Raw genomic sequence first — 15,198 nt, forward strand, 5'->3', positions numbered from 1 at the left:
CGTGCGATTAATCGTCTGTGCGCGCTCGATTAATGTTATAAATGATTATTAGATGTCATCGCGTAGAATAATATAGAATTGATACACGATCTTGTAAATTAATAAATATATAAACGATAAAAAAATAAACGCTAAAGGATAACGAAAGACTTTAGATATAAACGATCGTGTAGATTATCTTTAACGATTATCTCATATGTGCTTCTGATCATGTATGAAAGTATAAAGGATAAAAAACAATCATCATACACGATCTTGTACATTACCAAATATATAAAGGATAAAGTAATAAACATTAAAAGATGGCAAAAAAGTTTAGATGTAGACGATCATGTAAAGTAGCTTCAACGATTCTGTATGTAAGTATAAACAATCATTTAGAGAAACTAGCTCCAATAACTCATAATTACAAAAATACCATCAAAATCAAAGGGCTATACAAAGGTGAAGGAACTTGCTCACACTTTTCATCTTCTTTACAATCCTTTACCATTTTCTCAACTTTTTCGTCCTTCATCTTCTTTGTCAATCGTTTATATACTAGTAACTACTTCAACAGAATTGTCTCGATCTATCACGATCTGTCTCACATACAAAGAGGTGTGAATCTATATTCAGTTAGATCTATCTCCATCATCTATCTCTATCTATAACGATCTTTCTCGCATAGAAAGAGGTCTAAATCTATATTCATTTCGATCTATCTGTATCTATCACGATCTATCCCGCATACAAAAACATCTGACTCTATACTCAATGTATGTATTTCATTGAATAATTTATATTAATTTTTTTACAAATAGATGGTGAGCAAGAAGCAAAAAGTACCATGTAACGAATCAATAAATTCTAAAGTAACGATAGAAGAAAGAAAAATTAAGAAAAAAAAAATAAAGGTAACAAACTAGAATGTGAATATTTGTCTATATAGCATTGTATATTTGTGTATCTTTTTCTGAATAGCACTCTATACTTATAAATTTGTTAAAACTAGCCTTTGTTTGAAACATACTGTTTATTATGTCTTCCAATAGGTGAAACACTATCCAAATGACATTATTATGGAAGATTAACAAAAAAATCTTAGAATTATTGTATACTACAGTTTAGAAACATTGAATTAGATCAAGTCGAAAATAGATCAAAGAATTTTTTGTCGAGTTTTAATGAACAGTCCTTTTTGCCAGTTCCTTAACATTAAAATGGCCAAGATACCACATGATTCCTGAATTTTCTATTAAGAAAGCAATGCCATACAAAAAAAAAAAAAAAAAAAACTTACTTTCAACTTCAATGGACGTATAACAAAATTTTGACTGAAAGAATTTTGTTTCGTGACTGGACTAAAAGTTCACAAATTTCAAGAGTTAAATCTAGAAGAAAGAACAGAAAATGATCTAAAAAATTCCCTTTTCCGTCCTGACAACTTTATAACAATAAGAGATATAGAAAGAAATTTCAAAGCGTTACGCAATGAGGAAGATTTATTGAAAGAAAAACTACTTAACCTCTATAACTTAGAAGCATTTTTAATTCCCAAGTAACAACACAATCACATAAATCTCCAACATCTAGACATATTGGATCATGAAGAAACCTTCAAAGTCTGTCCATGGGGATGTTGTATACCTTCAAGGATTTCTCCTAGCTTTAGTCTATTGGGCTTTTGAGACAATACCAAGACTTTTCAATTAGATGTTGGGTTTGGAAGAAAGCTTCCAATTGAAGGGCTAGCAATTTTGACATGGAAATGTTTGAAAACAAGTGATTGGAGGACTATAAATATCAACATTTTCGAATCTGTTAATGTAAGTAAATTTAGAGCATGCTTTATATATGTCTATCTAGATAGACAATGAAATATTTCTATCCATATCTATCTAGAATAGTTGATAATATAAATCTATCACTGTTTGTCAATACATTTGCTACTTTTTCACAAATAATCTATTATCATTTTATTTGTAGTTATGTATCACACCACTAGACTCAACAGAAACAGAAGAAGAGTCTCAAACAATTTTGAAATATTTCAAATATATTGAGAAGCAGGATAGAAAAGAAAAGCAGAGCAATAGAAAAGAAAAGAGAAAGAAATGGAAAAAAGCATAGAAACAAACAAAATCTTAAATGAAATAAGAGAAATCAGAAAAAATAGAAACATAACAAATATTATTAAAGACAAGGAATAAAAGAAATAAAAAGCATGTTGACATAGGTTGTGAGAATCTTGAATGTTCCACCACCATCGGCCAAACTTCAACAACAACAGAATGAGAAAGAAAGTGCATATACAAAAGTCATGGAGAAAAATTGACCACCTAATTGTAGCCTTAGCCTTCTTGATGAAAATAAAGAAGTTAATACATGGGTGAAGTATACAACAACACATTGCTCTAAGGTTAGTGCCTTATTCATTATGTACTCCTTTGTTTTGTTTAATGTTGGTTAATTTTCAAATAAAAGACAAATGTGTTGTTTCTTTCTCTATACAGAAAACTGTCATTTTGGAAACACAAAGTAGTTTGGAAACAATAGCAACTATAGATTTAGAAACACAAAAAATACAAATATTGCCGCAGGTTTAATTCTTTTCCAAACTATAAATATAATTCATATCGTATAGACAAAGATAGAAGTCTAACTCTATCTGGATGTGATAGTAACAGGTAGTTTTTTTATGATATCTTCTGAACATTCTTACTTTATGTAATTACAGATAGATGATGAAGAAGAAGAGAACAACGAAATCATAAATTTAGAAACACCAAAAACACAAGTGTTGACAAACTTTTTAATTTGTTTAATATACAACTGCTTTCACGATTATTTATTTATGTTAAACGATAATTTATATATTTTATATGATCATTTATATATTTCACACCATCGTTCGTTTAGTTTACATGCACTTTAATTTCTTTGTTATTTAACTCATTTCACGATCGTGTATTTATGTTATACGATCGTTTATATACTTTACACAATCCTTTATACATATTTAAACGATATTTATATTGCACAGTGGTCTACATTTTCTTGCACAATCATTTTGACAGCACATTCTCTTTTTACTTTAAGATAATTGAAGTTGAAAATAGAGAAAATGAAGAAGAAGCTAAAAATATGAGGTAGGAAGACAAAATAAAATGATAGATTACCACATGATTGTTTTTTACTAATAAACCAATCGTTCAATGGTTATTGAATGATCATTTAAATTTAATGATAATATTGTTTAAACCTACTCAAATATATTTTTTAACATGAACCCGTGATCCTTTCTGATAACGACATAATCGTTTACATGTTGTAAACAATCGTCACTACTATAGAAATTGGCTTAGTTGACGTTGATACAGTGTCAAAACGTTTTTAAAAGCGTCAAGTAATCGACAGTCAAGTATAGTCAGATTACTTGACACTAAAAAACCGTCAAGTATACGTTTACTTGACACTGTATTAACGTCAAGTAATCCATTTTCTGTAGTACCTTTACTTGACATTGAAAACACGTCAAGTATTCATTTACTTGACACTAATAAAACGTCGAGTATACGTTTACTTGACACTGGATTGACGTGAAGTAATCTTCTGTCAAGATCACATACTTGACACTATTTACACGTCAAGTAAAATTGTATAGTTAACACTAAAAAACCGTCAAGTAAAATATTATATTTGATTCATGAAAAATCGTATACTTGACACTTTTTACACGTCAAGAAAAATGTATAGTTGACACTAAAAAATCGTCATGTATTTAACGTTATGTATATTGTTTATTAATATATTAAATATACAAATTTTCAATTTTCTGTTTCCTGTATTAGGTACATTTATTTCCAACCAGTAGTTAAACAACAAAAAAATGACAAATAAACCAATAAACCAACAATAATTTCATTCTTCTCCTTAATATATATCATCAACAATTACAAAATTCTAATCCAAATATAACCAACTAAAATTTCCTATATGTGGCCTATTCCAAAATCAATAATAATAATAGCTATCCTTATATAACTAAAGACATGTGTTGTATACCAAAACTAAAGTCTATCCTCTTGCATCTATTGCCTCATATATGTAAGTATAATGGCTATGAACAAAACATTTACACAAAAAAAGTTATGAGCATTCTCATATGTTAGCCATTTATAAAAGTAACATCATATCTAAGTGTCTATCATATGTACCAAGCTAAAAATTCAGCCTACTCCACTCGTATTTCATCTAGTTCAAGGTGTGAGTATGAATTTCTCTTATCAATTTGTAGAACATAAAAAGTCAAGTAGACATTTTGTTAAAAAAAAATAAGCTAGTCACATATTATACTATTTTTAACGTTACAATGTAAGTAGTTTAAAAACATACCGCATCAGTAATAATGTTTGTGTCTTTACTCATGATTTCGTGCATGTATCTCATGACATAATATCCACATTCAATAGTACCTACTTGTAAAGGACACTATAACACAAAACCAAATAACAATGCATATTAGGTTATGTGCTAAATTAAATTGTAAATAGTAGCATAAATATATTTACCTTTATCGCTTTTTAGAATGTTGTTTTTCTATTCTTGTTCAAATTCCTATGAGATTGAAAAGTCTTCAAGGCCCTACATTTTCCAAGTAATCAAAATGAACTAATTTCTTTAGCGATTAAAAAAAAAAAAAGAAACGTAAACATAGTTAGCTTATATATTCGTTATGTATTTAATATCATCTCGGGAGCTTGTTCTCAATGAGTCTAGATGATACACCACATCATCATATGGATTAATGACTACTAAAGACGAATGATCCCTAAATAAAATGTATATGCAAGTAATTAGTATTTTGGTACTAATGCAAGTTTAAATTGATAAAAATTATACTTATCTAGGAATATTTACCCAGGATTATAAGGAGCAACAACTAATTGATCTTGTTTGGAAGTCATTAATCTACTATAAAGGTTTCGAGCTCTAATCTCCCGAGTACTATGGCCAGCTGAAATAAGAGATGGATCTACAAAAACGTACTTTGAAACCTTCTTTAAATCTATAATGAGTGAGTATAAGTACCTACAATAAATTAATTGCATACATCAACCTACTGCTAATTAAAAAGTATGAATATATATATCATAAAGACATAACATTTACTTACATAATATTAGCCACCATTGATGAAGTCTTATCTGTTTGCATGTTGCAAAAATCAATAACATCTTTTCACAAAACGTAACTCATTTGAGGTATACTAAATAACTCAAGAGGTAGTTGATATGAAAAACTAGACCCATCAACCATTACCCTTTCAGCATATCTAAGAATATACTTCATTATCTTTTCCACATTGCTCGACATGTGAAGAATAGGCTAAGGTACTCATTTCTAGCTTGAGTTGTTAAAGATTTTCTCTAGCTATTTTATGTATTTGAGCTTAGAAATCACACCTTAATGGTGTATTGTGTTAACACAGTTTTGACAATAACTTTTGCTCTCAATTAATGAATGTTTATAAGAAAAGAATCAAGTTCCAATAATTTAGAGATATGGCATAGGAGAATCAGTGATGTGGTTGATTTCTGTAAAGAGCATTGCACAGGAAAAGGATATGTTGGTTTGATAGTGGAGTTCGAATTGGTAGTTTATGTAGAGTTTTTTTGTGTCCAATTTTCATTCAACGGAGCTCTGTAGTTCCGTGCCAGTATGCTTTCTCTCCAATGATTCTTCTACAATTTAGCCATATTGGGTTTCTGATTTGGATATCTTTATTTATTTTGCAGGAATATGTTTCATGTCCAATGAATTGGTGAGAATTTTTAGAACTTTTAGTACTGATACTTTGACTTGGAAGAAAATAATTATATCAGGATTACAAAAAAGTTCAATTATAGTTGAAGAGTTATTCCATTTGAGATGCTATCTAGTATCTATCATGCTTAAGTCCTTGCATTTATAACTTGTAATAAATTTGACATTAACCCTTTTAGTAGCCACGATATGTTGTCAACCAAGTGACAGTTGGAGACTATGATTGTCCAGGAAAGGTGCTCAAGTTTTTTACCGATCTTCATTGTAACGCCCCGAATTTCAAGGTAAAATTTTAGCATTTATGTGAATTTTTCGGGATTTTAAAATTTTGTAGATGATGAAATAATAATATAATATGATTTATCTTATTATCATTATTTATTATTACCATTATAATTTAATATTAAAACCTTTATTTTTTTATTGAATATTATATTCATTATGTGATATTAATATTATTATAATTAATTAATATTAATATTGTATTATTAACTTTATTTTTATTATTTAATTTAATTTTTATTGTTTAATATTTTCTTTTATTATTTATATTATTATCATTATTTTTATTTATTTATTTTTATTTAATATATATATATATATAAGAATTTTTTTTAAAAAAAACCCTAGCCGCGCGCGACACCCCCCCAGCCGTTCCGCCTCCTTCTTCTTCTTCTTCCTACATCATCCGACGCCGCCGCCCGTTTTTCTTTTCTTTTTTTTCCTTCCGTTCGCGCACGTCTCCACCTCCGCCCCTGTCTCCGACCTCCTCTCCGTCACCAGCTCGGTCGTACGTCACCGTCCGCACGAACGTTCCCTCCTTCATCCAACCGGCCGCACAACACCGACGGAAAGCTACCCAACTGCAGCCGTCTCCGACCGTCTTCTTCTCGGTTCCGCGGGCACGGCCAGCCATCGGCCGTCGTATTTCTAGCATCGACGTAAGTAACCGGGCAAGCCTTTTCTGCCATCGTCGCCGGGTGGTGCGAAAATTAAATCGGCTCCAAGCCGGTTGTGTGAAGTCGAGCTAGCCGAGCCGAGCCCCAGGCCGAGCCGAGCCCCAAGTCGAACCGAGCCGCGAGCTGAGCTGGGAGCCGAGTCAAGTCGAAGACCGAGCCGAGCTCCAAGCCGAGCTGAGTCGAGGACCGAGCCGAGCCGTAAACTGATCCAAGCCGAGCCGAGCCGCGAGCTGACCAACCCAAGCCGCGAGCCGAGCCGAACACCTCCAAGCCAAGCCGAGCTCCCTGTTCACCGAGCCACCTAAGCCTTCCTTCCTCCACTTCGGGTCACGGTGAGTCTTCGGTAAGGATTGTTTTTGATGAATTTCCTAATGTTGCTACATCCGATTCGAGTTTGAATATTGGAATAAGATTTGGTCCTACCTTTCATCCCTTGAAGGTATTCAGGAGTTGACGTTCAAGTTCTCGGGTTCCGCGGCAGGCTTGTTTGGAGATAGCTGTCCTTTCCTTGGGTAAGTCAACGGATGTTGCTTAGGACCATTTAAAATGACTTCTACTAGTATCATCGATTAAAACCTTCGTGTTTTCGTTTAGGTGGATCCGTTGAGCGTGGACTCGATCGAGGGGCATAACCGGGTTTCAGGTAAGGGTTTTCCTACTACTGACCTCGGATCGAGGCTGGAAACGTAGTAATCCACAGGGGATTACATGTTAATAACTGTACTGAATAAAGGCATGTGTGTTTGACTTTAAGTATCGTTGCTATGTTCTTGTCTGATGTAAAGGTAACGCGACCGTTAGTTGTAGCTTGTGTGCCACCGGGTGTAAGGAATTGTGTACGGATAGGCACCGATGCCGGATGTTCGGTATATTGTAGTTATGTTAATGGGCTACGTTGTGGATTGGAATGGTATGTCGATGGACCCTAAAAATTTTACGGTTAGGTACGTGGTAGTCTTTTGTCTGGATTTTGGTCATGGAGTCTGGTCGTGGAAGGACGGTGAGTCCGGTTTGATTGACTAGTTGACTGGATCTAGGGATATCACAATGGTGTGTGAAGCGGAGACGCTTATAGCTACCGAGGATGTAGTTGTCTAAATCTATATTATCTGACTGGCGAAGCCTATGGCGAAATTGTAATATGAGTGTTGTTGGGGTATGACTGTTGCAGACGGTTTAATATGGACTGAGGGGTAACGGTCAGCTTTATCTATGGGGTAGTGTACCTTACGGATATGTGCATCCTTCGGGAGCACTAGACTGATATGTGCATCCTTCGGGAGCACTAGACTGATATGTGCATCCTTCGGGAGCACTAGACTGATATGTGCATCCTTCGGGAGCACTAGACTGATATGTGCATCTTTCGAGAGCACTAGACTGATATGTGCATCCCTCGGGATCAGTAGACTGATAGGTGTATCCTTCGGGATTCACGAGACTGATATGTGCGTTCTACGGAACCACTAGACTGTTATGTAGGGTACCCCTGAATAGGAAGTTAACTGTTGTTCCCTAACGGGCCCGGTAGTGGGTCCCTTACTGGGTTTATTTATACTCACCCTTTTCTCTTCTTAAACTTTTCAGGTAAGGGTACAGCGAGGGGCAGACCGACGAGAGGCAGGAAGGATGCGTGAAGGCCATATGGACGCGTCTGGTTTTCTTTATGCTTCTGCTGATGTATTTTGTTAGAATATTTGGTTTTGTGATTTTGAGTTGATGACCTGAGTATTTTATTTGAAACTTTTGTGAGTGTGATTTAAATAGGACCCGAAACTGTTTTTGTAATATTTCTAACGTTTTAATGAATCGTAACCGGTCCGTTATGAATTTTGTGTTTTGTGGTCGAGTCTTAGCACTGAGTAGTGACCTCAGCTTAGTCCGGAAAGTTGGGTCCTTACAGTTGGTATCAGAGCCTAAGTTTCAGGTTCTGTAGACTGACTTATAATATGAGTCTGTGTTTTGTGTCCTTATGGCTAAAATGATCCTTGCCACTCGTCAGGTACGCTCTCATGAAATTATATGTATAACCCTATATGCATTACCTTACCTAAGTTAAACTGCAAAGTTAATTACCACTTATGACTAAAGGGATCATTGGTGGTTGTTAGGGAAATGCCGCCAAGGAGAGGTGCACGTAGGGGTGGCCGAGGAGGCCGAGGAAGGAGAGCAGGACGTGTTCAACCTGAGGTGTAGCCTGTAGCCCAAGCCACTGACTCGGCTGCGCCAGTTACTCATGCGGACTTAGCTGCCATGGAGCAGAGGTTTAGGGATTTGATTATGCAGATGCGGGAGCAGCAGCAGCCTGCCCCGCCAGCTCCAGCGCCAGCTCCTGCTCGAGCTCCGGCTCCAGTACCAGTTGTGCCCCAGGTTGTGCCGGATCAGTTGTCAGCAGAGGCCAAGCACCTTAGGGATTTCAGGAAGTATAATCCCACGACATTCGATGGGTCTTTGGAGGACCCCACCAGGACTCAGCTGTGGTTATCGTCTTTGGAGACCATATTCCGATACATGAAGTGCCCTGAGGATCAGAAAGTTCAGTGTGCTGTTTTCATGTTGACAGACAGAGGTACTGCATGGTGGAAGACTACAGAGAGAATGCTAGGTGGTGATGTGAGTCAGATCACGTGGCAACAGTTCAAGGAGAGTTTCTATGCGAAATTCTTCTCTGCTAGTTTGAGAGATGCCAAGCGACAAGAGTTCCTGAACTTAGAGCAGGGTGACATGACAGTGGAGCAGTATGATGCGGAGTTTGACATGTTATCCCGCTTCGCTCTCGAGATGATAGCGACCGAGGCAGCCAGAGCTGATAAGTTTGTTAGAGGCCTCCGACTGGACATTCAGGGTTTGGTTCGAGCTTTCCGACCCGCTACACATGCCGATGCACTGCGCCTGGCAGTGGACCTCAGTTTACAGGAGAGGGCTAACTCATCGAAGGTCGCAGGTAGAGGTTCGACCTCGGGACAGAAAAGGAAGGCTGAGCAGCAGCCTATTCCAGTGCCGCAGCGGAACTTCAGACCAGGTGGTGAGTTTCGCCGCTTCCAGCAGAAACCTTTTGAGGCAGGGGAAGCTGCCAGGGGGAAGCCATTGTGTGCCACTTGTGGGAAGCACCATCTGGGCCGTTGTTTATTTGGAACCAGGACTTGCTTTAAGTGTAGGCAAGAGGGGCATACAGCTGACAGATGCCCGATGAGACTTACGGGAAACGCGCAGAATCAAGGAGCAGGTGCTCCACATCAGGGTAGAGTCTTTGCTACCAACAAGACTGAAGCTGAGAGGGCAGGCACGGTGGTGATAGGTACGCTTCCAGTATTGGGGCATTACGCCTTAGTTTTGTTTGATTCGGGATCGTCACATTCTTTTATCTCTTCCGCATTTGTGTTGCATGCCCGCTTAGAGGTAGAGCCCTTACACCATGTTCTCTCAGTATCTACTCCTTCCGAGGAGTGTATGTTGTCGAAGGAAAAGGTGAAAGCATGCTAGATTGAGGTAGCAGGCCATGTGATTGAAGTAACGCTGTTAGTCCTGGACATGCTCGACTTTGATGTAATCCTGAGTATGGATTGGTTGGCCGCTAACCACACCAGCATAGATTGTTCCCGTAAGGAGGTAGCGTTTAACCCTCCCTCGATGGCCAGTTTTAAATTTAAGAGAGAAGGGTCAAGGTCGTTGCCTCAGGTAATCTCAGCCATCAGGGCCAGTAAATTGCTCAGTCAGGGTACTTGGGGTATCTTAGCGAGCGTGGTGGATACTAGAGAGGTCGATGTATCCCTGTCATCAGAACCGGTGGTGAGGGACTATCCGGATGTCTTTCCTGAAGAACTTCCAGGGTTACCTCCTCACAGAGAGGTTGAGTTTGCCACAGAGTTGGAGCCGGGCACGGTTCCTATATCCAGATCCCCTTACAGAATGGCCCCCGCAGAGCTGAAAGAACTGTAGGTGCAGTTACAAGAATTGCTTGATAAGGGATTCATTCGACCGAGCGTGTCACCTTGGGGTGCGCCAGTTTTGTTTGTTAAGAAGAAGGATGGATCGATGCGTCTATGCATTGACTATAGGGAGTTGAACAAGGTAACCGTTAAGAACAGATATCCCTTGCCCAGGATCGACGATCTATTTGACCAGTTACAGGGAGCCACAGTGTTCTCTAAGATTGATCTTCCGTCGGGATACCATCAGCTGAGGATTAAGGATGGTGATGTACCGAAGACAGCATTTCGTTCCAGGTATGGACACTACGAGTTTATTGTGATGTCTTTTGGTTTGACGAATGCTCCGGCAGTGTTTATGGACTTGATGAACAGAGTGTTTAGGGAGTTCCTAGATACTTTTGTGATCGTGTTTATTGACGATATCTTGATATACTCCAAGACGGAGGCCGAACATGAGGAGCATTTACGTATAGTTTTGCAAACACTTCGGGATAATAAGTTGTATGCAAAGTTCTCGAAATGCGAGTTTTGGCTGAAGCATGTGTCCTTTCTGGGCCACGTGGTTTCTAAGGCTGGAGTCTCTGTGGATCCAGCTAAGATAGAGGCAGTCACCGGTTGGACCCGACCTTCCACAGTCAGTGAGGTTCGTAGCTTTCTGGGTTTAGCAGGTTATTATCGACGGTTTGTGGAGAACTTTTCTCGTATAGCTACTCCTCTTACTCAGTTGACCAATAAGAGAGCTCCTTTTGTTTGGAGCAAGGCATGTGAGGACAGTTTCCAGAACCTTAAACAGATGCTAGTTACCGCACCGGTTCTTACTGTACCTGATGGTTCTGGCAGTTTTGTGATTTATAGTGATGCTTCCAAGAAGGGTTTGGGTTGTGTTTTGATGCAACAAGGTAAGGTGGTCGCTTATGCTTCTCGTCAGTTGAAGAGTCATGAGCAGAACTACCCTACACATGATTTAGAGTTGGCAGCAGTGGTTTTTGCTTTGAAAATATGGAGGCATTATTTATATGGTGAAAAGATACAGATCTTCACGGATCATAAGAGCTTGAAATACTTCTTTACTCAGAAGGAATTGAATATGAGACAGCGAAGATGGCTTGAGTTAGTGAAGGATTACGATTGTGAGATACTGTATCATCAAGACAAGGCAAATGTGGTAGCTGATGCTCTTAGTAGAAAGGTATCACATTCAGCAGCACTTATTACCCGACCGACCTCATTGCATCGAGATCTTGAGCGGGTTGAGATTGCAGTGTCAGTGGGGGCAGTCACTATACAGTTAGCCCAGTTGACGGTACAGCCGACTTTGAGGCAAAGGATTATTGATGCTCAGAGTAAGGATCCTTATTTGGTTGAGAAACGTGGCCTAGCAGAGGCAGGGCAAGCGGTTGAGTTCTCCATATCCTCTGATGGTGGACTTTTGTTTGAGAGACGCCTCTGTGTGCCGTCAGATAGTGCGGTTAAGACAGAATTATTATCTGAGGCTCACAGTTCCCCATTTTCCATGCACCCAGGTAGTACGAAGATGTATCAGAACCTGAAGCGGGTTTATTGGTGGCGTAACATGAAGAGGGAGGTAGTAGAATTTGTTAGTAGATGCTTGGTGTGTCAGCAGGTTAAGGCACCAAGGCAGAAACCAGCGGGTTTATTACAACCCTTGAGCATACCGAAATGAAAGTGGGAAAACTTGTCCATGGATTTCATTACAGGACTGCCGAGAACTCTGAGGGGTTTTACAGTGATTTGGGTTGTGGTGGACAGACTCACCAAATCAGCGCACTTCGTTCCGGGTAAATCCACCTATACTGCTAGTAAGTGGGCACAGCTGTACATGTCTGAGATAGTGAGATTACATGGAGTGCCAGTGTCGATTGTTTCTGATAGAGATGCCCGTTTCACTTCCAAATTCTGGAAGGGTTTGCAGACTGCTATGGGCACGAGGTTAGACTTTAGTACCGCTTTCCATCCACAGACTGACGGCCAGACTGAGCGCCTGAACCAAGTTTTAGAGGATATCTTGCGAGCGTGTGCATTGGAATTTCCAGGTAGCTGGGACTCCCACTTGAATTTGATGGAATTTGCTTATAATAACAGTTATCAGGCTACTATTGGCATGACGTCATTTGAGGCCTTGTACGCAAATGTTGTAGATCCTCGGTTTGTTGGGGTGAGGTGGGTGAGCAAAGATTGATGGGTCCTGAGTTAGTTCAGTCTACTAACGAAGCGATACAGAAGATTAGATCACGCATGCATACCGCTCAGAGTAGGCAGAAGAGTTATGCAGATGTGAGGCGGAAGGATCTTGAGTTTGAGGTAGGGGACCAGGTGTTCTTAAAGGTAGCACCTATGAGAGGTGTCTTACGATTTGAAAGGAGGGGAAAGCTGAGTCCCCGTTTTGTTTGGCTGTTTGAGATTCTGAAGCGGATTGGCCCTGTAGCTTATCGCTTGGCATTGCCACCATCACTCTCGACAGTTCATGATGTGTTTCATGTCTCTATGTTGAGGAAGTACGTGCCAGATCCATCCCATGTAGTGGATTACGAGCCACTAGAGATTGATGAAAACTTGAGCTATACTGAACAACCCGTTGAGGTGCTGGCTAGAGAGGTGACGACGTTGAGGAATAAAGAAATCCCTTTGGTTAAAGTCTTATGGCGGAATCACCGGGTGGAAGAGGCTACATGGGAGCGTGAAGATGACATGAGGTCCCGTTATCCCGAACTGTTCGAGGAATAAAACTTTCGAGGACGAAAGTTCCCCAAGGAGGGAAGAATGTAACACCCCGAATTTCGAGGTAAAATTTTAGCATTTATGTGAATTTTTCGGGATTTTAAAATTTTGTAGATGATGAAATAATAATATAATATGATTTATCTTATTATCATTATTTATTATTGCCATTATAATTTAATATTAAAACCTTTATTTTTTTTATTGAATATTATATTCATTATGTGATATTAATATTATTATAATTAATTAATATTAATATTGTATTATTAATTTTATTTTTATTATTTAATTTAATTTTTATTGTTTAATATTTTCTTTTATTATTTATATTATGATCATTATTTTTATTTATTTAGTTTTATTTAATATATATATATATATAAGAATTTTTTTTAAAAAAAAACCCTAGCCGCGCGCGACACCCCCCTCAGCCGTTCCGCCTCCTTCTTCTTCTTCTTCCTACATCGTCCGACGCTGCCGCCCGTTTTTCTTTTCTTTTTTTCCTTCCGTTCGCGCACGTCTCCACCTCCGCCCCTGTCTCCGACCTCCTCTCCGTCACCAGCTCGGTCGTACATCACCGTCCGTACGAACGTTCCCTCCTTCATCCAACCGGCCGCACAACACCGACGGAAAGCCACCCAACTACAGCCGTCTCCGACCGTCTTCTTCGGGGTTCCGCGGGCACGGCCAGCCATCGGCCGTCTCTGCCTCGGTTGTACAGCGTCGGCCGTCGTATTTCTAGCATCGACGTAAGTAACCGGGCAAGCCTTCTCTGCCATCGCCGCTGTGTGTTTTGCCGCCGGGTGGTGTGGAAATTAAATCGGCTCCAAGCCGGTTGTGTGGAGCCGAGCTAGCCGAGCTGCCATCCTTGCCCGAGCCGAGCCCCAAGCCGAGCCGAGCCCCAAGCCGAACCGAGCCGCGAGCCGAGCTGCGAGCCGAGTCAAGCCGAAGACCGAGCCGAGCTCCAAGCTGAGCTGAGCCGAGGACCGAGCCGAGCCGTAAGCCGAGCCGTAAACTGATCCAAGCCGAGCCGAGCCGCGAGCTGGCCAACCCAAGCCGCAAGCCGAGCCGAGCCGAGCCGAACACCTCCAAGCCAAGCCGAGCTCTCTGTTCACCGAGCCACCTAAGCCTTCCTTCCTCTACTTCGGGTCACGGTGAGTCTTTGGTAAGGATTGTTTTTGATGAATTTCCTAATGTTGCTACATCCGATTCGAGTTTGAATATTGGAATAAGATTTGGTCCTACCTTTCATCCCTTGAAGGTATTAAGGAGTTGACGTTCAAGTTCTCGGGTTCCGCGGCAGGCTTGTTTGGAGATAGCTTTCCTTTCCTTGGGTAAGTCAATGGATGTTGCTTAGGACCATTTAAAATGACTTCTACTAGTATCATCGATTAAAACCTTCGTGTTTTCGTTTAGGTGGATCCGTTGAGCGTGGACTCGATCGAGGGGCATAACCGGGTTTCAGGTAAGGGTTTTCCTACTACTGGACCTCGGATCGAGGTTGGAAACGTAGTAATCCACAGGGGATTACACGTTAATAACTGTACTGAATAAATGCATGTGTGTTTGACTTTAAGTATCGTTGCTATGTTCTTGTCTGATGTAAAGGTAACGCGACCGTTAGTTGTAGCTTGTGTGCCACCGGGTGTAAGGAATTGTGTACGGATAGGCACCGATGCCGGATGTTCGGTATATTGTAGTTATGTTAATGGGCTACGTTGTGGATTGGAATGGTATGTCGATGGACCCTAAAAATT

The sequence above is a fragment of the Cucumis melo genome, chromosome 1, assembly GCF_025177605.1.
Source record: "Cucumis melo cultivar AY chromosome 1, USDA_Cmelo_AY_1.0, whole genome shotgun sequence".
Classification (NCBI taxonomy): domain Eukaryota; kingdom Viridiplantae; phylum Streptophyta; class Magnoliopsida; order Cucurbitales; family Cucurbitaceae; genus Cucumis; species Cucumis melo.